We start from the raw sequence: 15,410 nt of genomic DNA, 5'->3' as shown, positions 1-15,410 counted from the left end.
TCACAGTAGAGCCTCAGTTCAAGAGAAGCGGCAGCATGAAGCGCATGTGAACATCCTCTCCTCCGCTTTAATACTAGTTACAGCACGAAATAAACACGACTAAACATCTGTAGGTGCATTAAAATATACAGTACAACAGTCTTGTGTAATCGCTCAATCAGTGTTTCAACCTCGGAAAGACGTCAATAAAACGGCTTGTAAACAATGTCACGTAACGTCACATTCACCTCAGAAAAACACATTCAGTGACGATAAACTCATTAGTCAGCTAGAAAAGTGAACTCTAGAAAGCAACATTCTGCAACGATATAGCTATGCACCATTACATATTCATTATAATTTTTAATGTTCATCAATATTTAATGCATGTTTGAATAAATCAGTTATGACAGCCACAATTTAAATGTTTATATTTTTAAATAAAATTGGAGTAGAAACATGATTATGTAATTCTAAACTTTATTTATAATAAAAACATCATTGAGTGTAATTTAAGTGTTTGTATATAAATAAGTTAATTTGAACCTTCAGTATTATAGTAAAGTAGTACCAACTGACTGTTACAGCATTAGTTGAGATTTTTTTTCCTCTAGAAAATTTGCCATGTACTGTAACTGAAATACTACATCCAAAGTAATCAATATCGAATCGAAATTGTAATTGAATTGAAAGAATGTGAATAGTAATCGAATCGAATTGTGAAAATTGTGTCAATACCCAGCCCTACTAAATACACATAGTTATGTAATGCTGTTAACATTAAAAATTTGAGAACAAAGTATAACAATAATAATAATTTGCACGGATAATTTGATATAATCCAAGCTAAGTGATCGTTAGATTAATCACCATTGGCAGCGCAATTTACAGTAATGTTTTTTCCTCAGTTGGTCAGAACAAAAGTGTCAGATTTGTTACTTGTTCAGATGATATTTTCTGGTAAAAAAAATCCTATTGCTGTAATTAGGGCTGCACAATTTGGGCAAAATCTAATTGCGCATGTTCTGATAAAAAAATCGTGTTTGCGATTTAAAATGTATTTTAATATAATCCAGGTTTGCTGTGCTTGTAGGGCTGCATAATTTGGTCAAGATTTTGTGATTACATACCAATATGACCATAAAATATTTATATTAATATTACTATTGCACTATTTACTATAAACCGTGATTTCGGTTTCATTTCAATTAATTGTGTAGTCCTATCTGTCATCTGTAAATTTAAAAAAAAAAAAAAAAAAAAAAAAAAAAAAAAAAAGCATCGTCAGCATTTTTAAAAAGATGAAAACACTATCAAACTTAAATTTGATCAAATGATGCATTTATTAAAAAATTGTAATGACAGCTGTTTAACCCATTATAATGGTCACTTTTTTTCCCCAAACAGTAGCAAAACCTCAGTGAAACAGCATTTACTTAAAGGGATACTAAGGGATAATTCACCCAAAAATTTAAATTCTGTAATCATTTACTCACCCTCATGCCGTTCCAAACCTGTATAAAAGTTTATTTTTTCTGATGAACACAAAAGAAGATATTTTGAAGAATGTTGGTAACCAGACAGTTGACGGTAGCCATTGACTTCCATGGCATTTTTTTTTTTTTTTTTTTCTTCAGTCGGTGGCTACCATCAAATGTTCAGTTACCAACATTCTTCAAAACATCTTTTATTTTCAACAGAAAAAAGAAACTCACACAGGTTTGGAACACGAGGGTGAGTAAACGATGACAGAATTTTCATTTTTGGGTGAACCATCCCTTTAATGGAAGAAGACTCAACTGCATCAATCATCCAACAATTATCCGACTCTCGGCCACCTTTTCCCAATCAAACACACACCAACTGCGCACAACCCCTATCTCTTCAGCTAAGCCCAGCTACACACAGCGGTACTTGACAGAGTAATCTTTCAACAAATCCCTCCCCAAACATTTTCACACTGGCTGTTTCCTAATTGATAAACCTCCACGGGGGGCTGCGCTATCATACGACACCGCCTAGCACAAATCCACCAGTCGCCGGCTGCCTTAAAGAGTGTGTGTGTGTGAGGTGCTAACAGAGCCCACATCATCAGTGTTTGGAGACGGATGAGAGAGAATGCAGAATGCTGCTAAGGCCCAGAGGATGTTTTTAAGTGTACCAACAACACACGTGGGAGAAGAGGTTACTGACCTTTCACCCCTGTATTTACTGCATCAGCACAGTTGAATTTATTGAACATCAGCAGCTGTAACCAGTAATGCACAGAAATTTCGGCAACCAAATATATTCTGCTGGAACGGCAAAAAAAAAAAAAATAAAAATAAATTGGTTTTGGCTAAAATAGTTCTGGATGGCCAAAATCACTGACCGAAACCATTAGCACTTCTCTGATGATGAGTGTTGACAATGTCAGTGTCTATTTCTTCACAAAACAAGAGATAAACTACCAAAAGTAAACACATCAGCAGTGTGAACGCATATCACAGTGAACAAAATCATATTATCATATGTAACAATCTGAAGGGGTGTAACAATACATTGTTATATCAAGACATTGCAATATAAAAAAGCGACATGTATCCCTCCATTTAAAGTCTATTCCTCTAAAACTTAAAAGATCCAAAAAATGTAATAAAGGCATCGGAAAAATAATCAATCGAGTGGTCTAATCCAAATAAAAGTCTTCTGAAAAGACTTGACGGCTTTTATATGATGAAGAGATTTACAACAACACGCATACTGTAGTAAACACAGCCATTAGTATCGTATCTTGAGTTCAGTATCGATTTGTATCGAATCACGACATGAGTGTATCGTTACACCCATAACAATTTGTTTGGCTAAAATATATCAATGGTTCATTGCAGGAGATCTTTCCCAATTAAGCAAATCTAATTACCAAAACTTTATTTTTGGTTTCGGTTTTCAGCTAAATGCGAACTATAATTTTGCCTTCAGTGTTTTGGTAAAAAATTTATATCTGTGCAACATTTCCCACCTGAAATCAATATTTTGATAAATACTGCCAATAATCAATAACTTGCGATTGACTAGCTGAAATTTGCAAAGAAATTTATCTCTTTGCATTAATTGAATTACTTATTACCAAAATTTTATTTTTGGTTTTTGGCTAAATGAAAGCTTTAGCGTTCAATAAAAAGTGTTTCAATAAAAAAATCATTTCAGTTTATCACACATTGAAACACCAACATTTAATATTTTGGAGGCAAAATGCCAATATTCAATAACTCAGGATTGATTTGCTGAAATTTGTAATAAACTGAATTAGGAATGCATCAGCCACTATATCGGTATCAGAGGATATGTGTTCATGTTTAATGTTATCATTATCAGCCTGATAAGAAAATTTGGCCGATATATTAAAGCTAATAAATAATCGATTATTTCTTTCAGCTGAGACGATTCAGATGCACACTGTCAACCATTATGGTTTTGAATTGCTTGAAATATAATTGAAAATCACTTCAGAAATCAAAATACAGTTAAGTGCAACACGTGCAGCGCTAGATTATTAAGAATTAGATTTAGAGATTTAGAATTAGATTTATTGGCTAATATATCGGTTATCAGCTTTAAAATATAAAGAATTATTGGTTTTAGACAAAATTTTCATATTGGTGCATCTCTAAACTGAATTGCTTATTTACATTGATTTAGTTAGTTGTACAACCCCAATAAAACACCAAACATTTGGCCCTAATCAGCAGCATGTTCAGCTCCTAACAAACAACACTTTACTAATTATTTATCGACATTACCCATCTGTAAGTAATGGCTGAGACATGTATGACTTATCAACTCACTTTAAGTGCACTCAATAAAAAAGGGAGGAGGTATGGGAGCAGCTAGGCTGTCATATCAAGCAAGCATTACACACTGAAACACAGCGGTTTATTCGCCCTCCCCTGAGAGGCATCGTCTCACACTAGTGAGCTGCCTACGCTAACAAAAAGAGGAGCATGTTACTCTCTGAAGTACTTTATGTACTATGCAAAAAGAAGTGAACTTGCCCATTCACATCTGTGCACAGTATGCACAGCGATGAACTACCAAGATACAACTCTACACTGCCCGAAACATGCCGTCTATGTAGGCAGCTCACTAGGTTTGAGACAATGCCAGAGAAGGCAATGACATTAGGATGCTGATCTACTTTACACAGAGCTGGATTAGTGTTGCTCCGGCCTTATATCAACACTACAGCTACTGAAATAGGTCTGTGCATTATGTTGCAAACCGCAGGTGATTTAAAGCTAAAACTGAACATTATTGCATACAGATGACCTTTAATAAAGACTTTACTTAAAGGGATAGTTCACCCAAAAATGAAAATTTGATGTTTATCTGCTTACCCCCAGGGCATCCAAGATGTAGATGACTTTTTTTCTTCAGTCGAACGCAAATTATGATTTTTAACTGCAACCGCTGCCGTCTGTCAGTCAAATAATAGCAGTGATTGGGAACTCGAACAATAAGAGTCGAAAAAACTTCCATAAACAAATCCAAATTAAACCCTGCGGCTCGTGACGGCACATTGATGTCCTATGACACGAAACGATCGGTTTGTGCGAGAAACCAAACAGTATTTATATAATTTTTTATCTCTAATACACCACTATTTCCAACTTCGTTCAGCTTCCGGCTAGTGAGGTCTGATCGCGCTCTGACAACGGAAGTGATGTCTCGCGCTCATTGAAGTATATGGGCGAGACATCACTTCCGTCATCACAACGCGTTTTTTGACCTCACTAACAGGAAGCTGAACGAAGTTGGACATAGTGGTGTATTAGAGGTAAAAATTATATAAATAATGTTCGGTTTCTCGCACAAACCGATCGTTTCGTGTCTTAGGACATTAATATGCCGTCACGAGCCGCAGGTTTTAATTTTGATTTGTCTAAGCAAGTTTTATTTACTGTTATAGTTGAAGTTCCCATCTACTGCTATTATTTGACTGACAGACGGCAGCGGTTGTGGTTAAAAATCACAATTTGCATTCGACTGAAGAAAAAAAGTCACCTACATCTTGGATGCACTGGGGGTAAGCAGATAAACCTCAAATTTTCATTTTTGGGTGAACTATCCCTTTAATAAAGTTAACTACAACTCCATACAAATTCAAGTCACAAAAGATGCTCATACAACTCGACTAAATAAACAATTTTGATTACTTTCATTACTTTAAATAAGCACACATGAACTTCAATTGGGTTTCTTAGATCAATACACATTTTTATAACAATTATTTTCAAATTGATATTTCTCACAAAAAGCACATTGATTGAAAATGAAATAAATCAAATTTGAGAGTTGCACTGCTATTGAGTTGATTAGTTATTTGTGATAAAGATTTGTGATTTTTCACAATTATTGTGCTCACATTTTGATAATATTCACATATTGTTAATTGTGTTACCACTAGGACTTGTGCCGATATTCGGTAATGCGATATATCATAATGAACATGCATGATATTGTTATCATGGGCACTTCACAATTCCATAAATAATTTATTACCAATTATTAAAATATTTATAACGCATTTAAGAATACTTTCCCCATCAACCGTATAAAATGCACAACACCGCTGTATTCTGCCTCAAAGAGACACATGCTCAGATGTCAACAAGCCCAACGTGCATGAGAAGCACATGGCAGAAAGAAGAAGCGCTGAATGAAAGTGTGCGTTCACTCTCTGACAGCAGAGGGCGCTGATAGAAGAGCAGAATGCAGCAGTTACCCCGGAAACCCCGCAAACAAAGCAAGTGTGCTAGTGAAGATTTTAAAATGCTTCAAAAAGCCATTCATTTTTTTTTTCTCAATGTTGTTCATCACAGCACCAAATACTTAAAGACTTAATAGGTTATTTATTTTCAAACTTAAACATTTTTAGATTTTAATCTGGACTATATCATGCCCTAATGATTAGAAATGTTCTGATTATTTGTTATTGTTCAGTAAAACTTTGAGACATACGGCTTCATTAGTTAAAATGTTAATTCATTATTACCAAACTGACAATGAAAAATATTTATAAAGCATTAACTATTCTTAGTTAATGTTCATTTCTTAGTTACTGTTTAATAACATTACTAAAATCAAAAGACCTTATTTAATGGACCAGAGAGAAAACTAACAACGATCAGTTGTGTTTCTAAACTAACATTAACAAAAAAATAATACTTTCTGTAACAAATGTAGCTATTGCTCAGTCTTAGTTAATGCATTAAATAATGAGACCTTATTGTAAAGTGTTTCCTGTTGTTCTTTATAGCCCAATTCTTTTGCACTTTAATCTTTAATCTGTTTGAAATTTTACTTTATATATTTTTGGTGTATTGTATTATTGTATTTAAACATTGAGGTTTTTTTTTTGCTATTACAGAAAGAGTTCTTAAACCTGTTATACTATGACAACACTTTTTTTGCAACTTATTTCAATATCGTGTTAATACCGTATACCGTGATAAAAGCTTCAGCAATTAATCGCAACATGAAAATTTGATTCATGCGTCACATGCCTAGTTACCACGTAAATACGCTATAGACATGCATGCACCATGAAATAAAATAAAATAAATTAATGCAGCACTTTGCTCTTACTTTTTGCTCTCTATTAGTTTTTAAACACAATGTATACATGCACAAACAAAAGGTTTTGCATCTGCACAGGTTAGCATTACATGCTAAAGTATCAACAAGTCTACATGTGAACACAAAGCGCTCTAGTTTCACTTCATTTTAATGTTTGTTTAATGGAAGATGTTTTTTGAGCGTTATAGATCAAACTACGTTAAAGGGTCAAACAAGTGAAGTTAAGCTTCTGTTTACCATTTGAGTATTCATTGTATGTTAGCTGTATGTGAATAAGCCTAAATTAAATTTGTTCATCATATAAAACACGATCGAGTCTCCTCAGAAGACTTGAAATAAACTGTTCGATTCATATGGATTTATTTTAAGATCTTTATAAACACAAACATTTAGAAGATGAATTAAAGTGTTATGGCACGTGTCAAATACACGCCCGCCAAGACTTTTAAATCAGGCCCGCAAACAAATTCTAGTTATCACTTTAATGTGACCCGTGTGCTGTTTAAAGCTGCTGTCCATAAGGTTTGGCACTCTAGCAGTTGATAAACTGCATGCGTCTTGCGGAGGAACATTGTAGCCGGAGCAACTTCTCTCTGTTTATGTCTATGAAGAGTCAAGCTGTATTTATACTTTTGCCTGGCTCCGCACCGCGAGCCTCCGCTGACTGAGAGTGCATCTCCACAAACGGACGAGACTTTTATACTTGACGCGCTCATCTTTGTTCTATTCTTTGAAATGACAGGGGGCAGCTCGGAGAAATTGTTCTCTAAATCAACAGGAAGCAGCAGTGAGAAGAAGAAAGTGACATATGTTTATTCTAACCTTAAACTTCACCAAAACCACACTGCAAAAAGAATTGAAGTGAAACCCAGTAAACCGTGATTATTACCTTCAACATTAGAACAAAATATATGGATATGAAAACATGTATACAACTAAATTAATGATCTCCTAAGCATTTTATAATTCCATTAAACAAAATGAGGCCGCTGCCATCTTAGCTGTGCGTCACCGCCTCACCGCACGTCACTCCCGGAAAACTGAAAATGGACAAAGAGGCGGGACGTGGTTGGAACTGAAGTGACTAGTTACTGAAACCACGCCCGCCTAGCTCGACATGATCTTGTTAGCAGGCTAAAGAGCCATCCATCTATCTAAGATACTATCTAAAACATTAATAAAGATAAGTTATATCATTTGAAAGTTCTAAAGGTTTACTCTAATCTACAATTATTTTTTTTTTTAAGATATAGATGCTCCAACACTAGTAACTGATTTGTGTCGGGTGTGCAAATAACAACACGCAAAATCAAACAGGACTCCATACCATTATAAATACCTTAATGAAATAGGGATCGCGAGATGAATCCAATCCGTAGCACTTAATTGGGTAAAATGTCCATGAGTGTCCATTGCAAAACAAAACAGTACTTTTTGCCCACAAAAGTATATGATCGTATACATCTCACAAACAAATGAGCCTGTGTCCAAAGTATAATTTTTAAAAACAGTGCAGCAGTTTTAGTTATAATATTCAAGCAGTGCTGTCGGAGATTTATATCCTCCTGCCATTGTCAGTGTAGTAAAAATATTAAAATATTATATTATCATATCATAATAAAATATAATTTATTGTTACTACTGTAAATTTATATTAATATTATGGAATCTCCTTCAATGGTTTCAGAATCTTTACTTTTTAAAGTAATTTTGTTTCTGTATTTTTAAGATATATTTTTATATTAAAGGTGCCCTAGAATCAAAAATTGAATTTATCTTGGCATAGTTGAATAACAAGAGTTCAGTACATGGAAATGACATTCAGTAAGTTTCAAACTCCATAGTTTCCTCCTCCTTGTGTAAATCTCATTTGTTTAAAAGACCTCCGAAAAACAGGCGAATCTCAACATAACACAGACTGTAATGTAACAGTCGGGATCATTAATATGTATGACCCCATATTTGCATAATGCCAGCCCATGTTCAAGGCATTACACAAGGGCAGCCAGTATTAACGTCTGGATCTGTGCACAGCTGAATCATCAGACTAGGTAAGCAAGCAAGAACAATAGCGAAAAATGGCAGATGAAGCGATAACTGACATGATCCATGATATCATTATATTTTTAGTGATATTTGTGAATTGTCTTTCTAAATGTTTCATTAGCATGTCGCTAATGTACTGTTAAATGTGGTTAAACTTACCATCGTTTCTTACTGTATTCACGGAGACAAGAGAGCCGTCGCTATTTTCATTTTTTAAACACTTGCAGTCTGTATAATTCATAAACACAACTTCATTCTTTATAAATCTCTCCAACAGTGTGTAATGTTAGCTTTAGCCACGGAGCACAGCCTCAAACTCATTCAGAATCAAATGTAAACCTCCAAATAAATACTATACTCACATGATCTGACGCATGCATGCAGTATGCATGACGAACATCTTGTAAAGATCCATTTGAGGGTTATGTGAACTTTGTAAATGCACTGTATTATAGAGTCGCGAGCTCAATGGGCAGGGAGCCCACGATTTAAAGGGGCCGCAGCCTGAATCAGTGCATAGTTAATGATGCCCCAAAATAGGCAGTTAAAAAAATTAATTTAAAAAAGTCTATGGGGTATTTTGAGTTGAAACTTCACAGACACATTCAGGGGACACCTTAGACTTATATTACATCTTATAAAAACTGGTTCTAGGGCACCTTTAACATAGGCCTATTTTAATGACAGTATATTTATTGAACAAAAATTAATTATTTTATTTATCAAAATAAACAGAAAATAGAACAAACTCTGCTAAAGTGATTCTTTCAAACAAGTATAAGACATTATTAAAAACCAATTATTTTAGTTAAAGTATTTGTATGAATATTGTGTGCCTTTTACCCCGTGTGTGGGGTAAAAGGCCCCCCTTACCACCTCATATAAAGATAAAAAAAGTCTACTGTGACATAAATGTGTTCCAACTCAAAATTAAAATTAAAACATTTCAAATTAAAACCTCATTGTTTTAAATGTGGTTTAATTTTGTGAGGATATATATATTACATATATATTACATATATATGTTAGTTATATAGTTATTAATACACTAATATTTCTTCAATAAATGAAAAAAAATGCTCTATGTCCGGCCGGCCCCTGATTTTATTCACAACCCTGGGCATGGCCCTTGCTGAGTTTGGATGTGACACCCCTGTCTTTTGGGTTTTGAACTACATTAACTATTTTTGGGTGCACTATCCCTTTAAAATTACACGATTTAAGGCAGAAATACGTTTCTAATATATCTAGGTTGGGTGTGTTGCAAAAGACATTAATTAAAAGTTAAACCCAAGTGGGCGCAAAGGAGAAATATTTTTAACTGTGAACTTAAAATATGATTATCCGGTAACGTTAACGACCTGAGCAAAAGGCTATTTGTTTACAAAGAAATCACAAAATTAAAATGCGAGTCCATGATCGGTGTGAATGATCTCTTCCTGAGGTGTATGTGTATTAAGCGACATTAACAAGTAAGCGACATTAATTAAATCGTTAATCGCACTTATTTGTATAGCAATGAATCGTCAAACAAAATGTCAGGCTCGTGACAGCCGGAGGGTCGATGTGTAACCGCAGGTTTACCTGAGTGTCCATGATGGACTCCACGAGTTATTTCAGCACAAACTGACAGGATTCGTCGAAATATCGCATCGTTTTTTCTTCCCAGTAGTATTCCACGAAGTTATACTATTTCATGTTAGGACACGTGAATAAAACGTTAATCCCCATCGCTTTAGGACATAATCATCATCATAGATCAACCCGCTAAACGGTCGAGTATTAAAGGAGACCGCGTAACAGGATCGGTTGCACAACCGGATCTGGTAGTAATAATCTGTGATCAGAAGAACAAAAAGGCATTAAAGAATTAAATACATGTATATTTAAATCACGAACCCTGCGAATGGAGAAGACACATTACACATAGCCGAAGGGTTTATTTCCACTGCCCATGGCCATGACTGAGTAAATACGCGTCAAACACCTGACATCGACACTTTTAAGATTAGTAAGGTTCTCTAATCTGCTATTCGAGCAGTACCTTGAGGATATGTTGATCGAAAATCATTTCACAGGTCTGATTACATGGATACGATGTTGAGATTAAACAGCACTAACGTTACTGGGTGTGTTTATCAGTTCATCTGAACCGTGACTGCTCGCGAACATCAACAATATATGAAAATAAGATTTGATAGTACAGGACCAAAATGAACTAACGTCACAGTCACGAAGGTATACATTCATGAACTTCTTACCTGGCACTAGTGAATTCCCCGCAGTTAAACCCAGAGTCTTGACTCTCGCTCTCAAACTGAATAAACTTTGCCCGCTTCTTCTCCTCCTCCTCCTCCTCCTCCTCGCTGGCTAACACACACTTGCTAACGGCCGCTAAAATCTCTCCACTCGAGCCGTCAAGAGCGACCGCCGACCCCGCGTCCTCTCGCCGCTATCGCTCTCGGAGGAGTTGAAGTGTTACCGCGGATCGCAGGTGTGGATAACCGCTGTTCCAGATTTCAGATAAAGTTTATCTCCATCTTCTCCCGTTCAGCGCCATCTTTCCCGCGGGGCACGCCGGGTAATCCTCAGGAATCCCGATGCGACGCGACGCGTTCGCTGCTCGTCCTGGAGTGTTGGAATGCTGCTGGGATCAGGGAGACAGCAGAGGAGGAGAGCGGTGCAACTCACTTCTAGCATTAGGCAACACACACACACACACACACACACACACACACACACACACACACACACACACACACACACACACACACACACACACACACACCTCGGGTCTAAATGATTATCTAGTTTTCAGAAGTTGATCTTGGCAATGGCAAATAAAATGATAGTAGAGCTACCCATAAATGCGATCATTTTTTACTTAAAGGATTAGTCCACTTTTAAATAAACTTTTCCTGATAATTTACTCACCCCCATGTCATCCAAGATGTTCATGTCTTTCTTTCTTCAGTCGAAAAGAAATTAAGGTTTTTGATGAAAACATTCCAGGATTTTTCTCCATATAGTGGACTTCAATGGAGCCCAAACGGTTGAAGGTCAAAATTAGTTTCATTGTAGCTTCAAAGAGCTCTACGTGATCCCAGACGAGGAATAAGGGTCTTATCTAGAGAAACCATCACTCATTTTCTAAAAAAAAATATAAAATTTTATACATTTTAACCATAAATGCTCATCTTGAACTAGCTCTGTTCTTCTTCTCTATTAGAATTCCAGCAGTGTAGACGCTGCTAAGTGTATTACTGCCCTCCACAGGTCAAAGTTTGAACTAAATTCTCATGTACAATATGCTAGTGCAAGTTTTTAACAATTAGGCAGTGTGTCCACCAAAGTGTTTTTAGCCAGGTGAAAACACTAGACGCTTTGCTTAAAACACCTATCTGTGAGCACTTGAAGGCGCTTCAGCTGCGCAGCGTTTTTTCAGTTGAGACGCTTTGTTGCTATGATACGCGGCACTGTTACTTATTACTGATTTTGCAGGAATTTGTTTCAGACTAAAAATGTTGACACAATGTGGAATACTTGCTATGTATGTTCGGAGACCAGAAATTTCTTATCCATTTTGTTCAGTTCTCTGCTTGTTGATGTTGTTGTAGGCTATAGTGGCAGCTGCAGCCGTACGGCTGTAAGCACTGTGCGTACCTTGAGAGGGCGCTAATTAATGCCGTTTTTATTTTTGACATAATTTTTAAATTATTAAAATCTATTAAGCACAAACAAAAGCCTGACAACGCTAAATGTGTTTATTTCAATAATATAATTCACATATTAAAGTTTGGCAATAGATGAAATGGATCAACAAAAACAATAATTACTAATGCATATACTGAGTTGTTTGAGGCAAATAAATTGTGCTGTTATTTTATTGTAAATACTGTTTATATGACAGAACATATGATGATGTAGTACAGGCTACAGGCTTATATATTTAAAATGTTTAGTAAATAGATTTGAACTTCCATATGGTCTGGGTTCAAACATTCTGACACGCAAAGTGAAGTTTCACTTGACTAGAAAAAATGCGAGGATCGTTTTCATTTCGGGACAAAGCTGCTCAGAGACAACGTAAAAAACAAAACAAAACAAAAAATTCAAGAAGCATTAAGCACATCAGAGTGCAGTTACATGCATCAGATTTTCTTCAACTCGAGGCGACCTGTAAAAAACGCCGAGCTCTCAGCGCTTGAGCGTGAAAAAGACGCTCAGTGACTCGTTACGCTCCTGGCGTTTAAATAACGCGGCGTTCCCATTGAAAACAATTGAAAAAGTACGCTAGCCGCTGGAAAAAACGCTTTGGTGGACACACAGCCTTTGTTCAAACTTTGACCTGTGGAGGGCAGTAATACACTTAGCAGTGTCTACACTGCTGGAATTCTAATAGAGAAGAAGAAGAAGAGAGCTAGTTCAAGAAAATGTATATAATTTTTAAAAAAATTTTTAGAAAACGAGCGATGGTTTCTCTAGATAAGACTCTTATTCCTCATCTGGGATCATGTAGAAAGCTTTGAAGCTGCACTGAAACTGTAATTCTGACCTTCAACCGTTTGGGCTCCATTGAAGTCCACTATATGGAGAAAAATCCTGGAATGTTTTCATCAAAAACCTTCATTTCTTTTCAACTGAAGAAAGATGGACATGGACATTTTGTATGGCATGGGGGTGAGTAAATTATAAGGAAATTTTAATTTGAAAGTGAACTAATCCTTTAATACGTTTACTTTCATAATGTCGTCAATGCCTACCATTGTAGGCTAATACATCATAGTATTTAGTTGGCTACTCCAGTGTATCAAAGGTCCAGAAAATAGCCTGATAGGCCTACCATGACAAATGGGCTGCCTAATAATCCATAGCATGAGAAGTGTAGAATGTCACTGTCAATTTAAGTACAATTGCAGACTCTGTTAATACATTACAAAACCCCTTACAAACTCTTTAAACAAGGTTTTCAACAAGGTTCCATGGTCAAATTAGTAAACTGGAATGTGTTTTATAGTAATTACAATGGCTACGATCATGGAAAACCTGGAAATATCATAATTTAATTTATAGCCTATTGGAATTTTGAAATAGTTAAATCCTAAAAGTTGTGAAAATGGGACAATATATAGGGTACAACGGGGCTAAAGGCACACCTTAAGAAAACTTGTGCTTTTCACTACTCTCAAAGTGTATGATTGCAAGAAAAATATATATGTTTGTATTGAACATTGATGGAGCAACATATTTTGTGTGAAAATAAATCATAAAAGTGGTTAATTTTGTTTAAAAATATTATAAATGTATGAGGTGGTGAGGGGGCATTTTACCCCCCAGCATGGGGTAAAAGGCACACAGTATTCATACAAATATTAATAATGTCTAGGTTAATACTTGTTCAAAAGAATCACTTTAGCAAAGTTTGTACTATTTTCTGTTTATTTTGATAAATAATTCATTTTTGTTCAATAAATATACTGTCATTAAAATAGGCCTATGTGATATATATTTATATATAAAATATAAAAATAGATTTTAAAAATACAGAAATACAGAAACTGAAGGAGATCCCATAAGATTTAATATAGATTTACAGTAGTAACAATAAATGATATTTTATTATAATATGATTAATATATTTAAAAATAAGATTGTTTCATTAAATATGGGTATTATCTCTAAGATGGATACCCAATTTGATATATGATATTTGCCATCTGAATCTAACCATGTCATGTCAAGATGGAAATGTCAGTCAGCGATTCATTAAAGGGATAGTTCACCCAAAAATGAAAATTTGATGTTTATCTGCTTACCCCCAGGGCATCCAAGATGTAGGTGACTTTGTTTCTTCAGTAGAACACAAATGATGATTTTTAACTCCAACCGTCGCGGTCTGTCCATCTAATTTTCATTTTTGGGTGAACTATCCCTTTAACATGTTAACAGCAGATGTCACTGCGTGCTTTAGAAAAGCTGTACTCTGCTTCCTTCCAAAACCTTACACACACCACTTGAACCTTCTATAAAATAATCATTCATAAAGTTCGAAAAGGTTGAAGCGAATTACAAGTGTGTTTGCAGTGGGCTGATTATATTTATCTTGAGTCATAACAGCATTCTGAGGTGCAAATACATTCTCAGGCTTGTTTTGCTAGTTTCATTCCAATGCAGTTATCATTTTCACATTCTGCGGCATGTTGTTTAAATAGCAAATGCATTTGCGCCCATTTGTACGCCCATGGGCGTGCTGGTCTGAAAACGAGGTGTGTTCAGTTGCATTGTTGGCGTGTTGCTATTTTGAGGTAACTGAAAACGACTGCGGTGTTGACCAACAAAACTCTGGACTAAATTCAATGGCGCATTATTTGTTTTGTAATTTAAAGGGCGCGTTAGTAATATGCGCCTATATGCGGGTACACAACGCGTGTACACTCTGATTATTACACACACAGGGATGTGCAGCAGCACACAAACATGCCAAATTTTAAAAATAAAAGGATTACAATGTAAAAGATTATTATTGTGTGCATAAAGATTGTCCCGTAGATAGTCTGCTTGCACTCTTTGACCTCGCACTGAAGCAGATCCGTTTCCTTGCTAGAGAAGCGCTCAGTCTTTCCGCTTGTAAAATCCGTCATGTAAATAGCAAATTGTGAGCGCACCTGGCTTTTAAAGGGAATGGGAGATGAGACTCTGATTGGTTTATTGCACGTTATGCCCAAAACGCACCCATTACTCACACTACCAGATGTTTTGTCATTGCT

General features: G+C 35.7%; 1 protein-coding gene across 6 annotated transcripts in view; it reads right to left on the bottom strand.

Annotated features, from left to right (window-relative positions):
- tjap1 (tight junction associated protein 1 (peripheral)) overlaps positions 1–11,294 on the bottom strand; it is a 149,202-nt gene extending 137,908 nt beyond the window's left edge. For 3 of the 6 annotated variants that reach the window (XM_067386789.1, XM_067386792.1, XM_067386788.1), the window contains exon 1: positions 10,905–11,294. The gene's annotated coding sequence lies outside the window, so the exon portion shown is untranslated. The remainder of the gene's footprint in view (positions 1–10,904) is intronic. The other 3 variants (XM_067386791.1, XM_067386793.1, XM_067386781.1) reach the window with 2 other exon arrangements.
- Positions 11,295–15,410: the final 4,116 nt, after the last annotated feature.

Source organism: Chanodichthys erythropterus, chromosome 5, assembly GCF_024489055.1.
Source record: "Chanodichthys erythropterus isolate Z2021 chromosome 5, ASM2448905v1, whole genome shotgun sequence".
Lineage (NCBI taxonomy): Eukaryota > Metazoa > Chordata > Actinopteri > Cypriniformes > Xenocyprididae > Chanodichthys > Chanodichthys erythropterus.
This window is presented reverse-complemented; position numbering and strand designations above follow the sequence as displayed.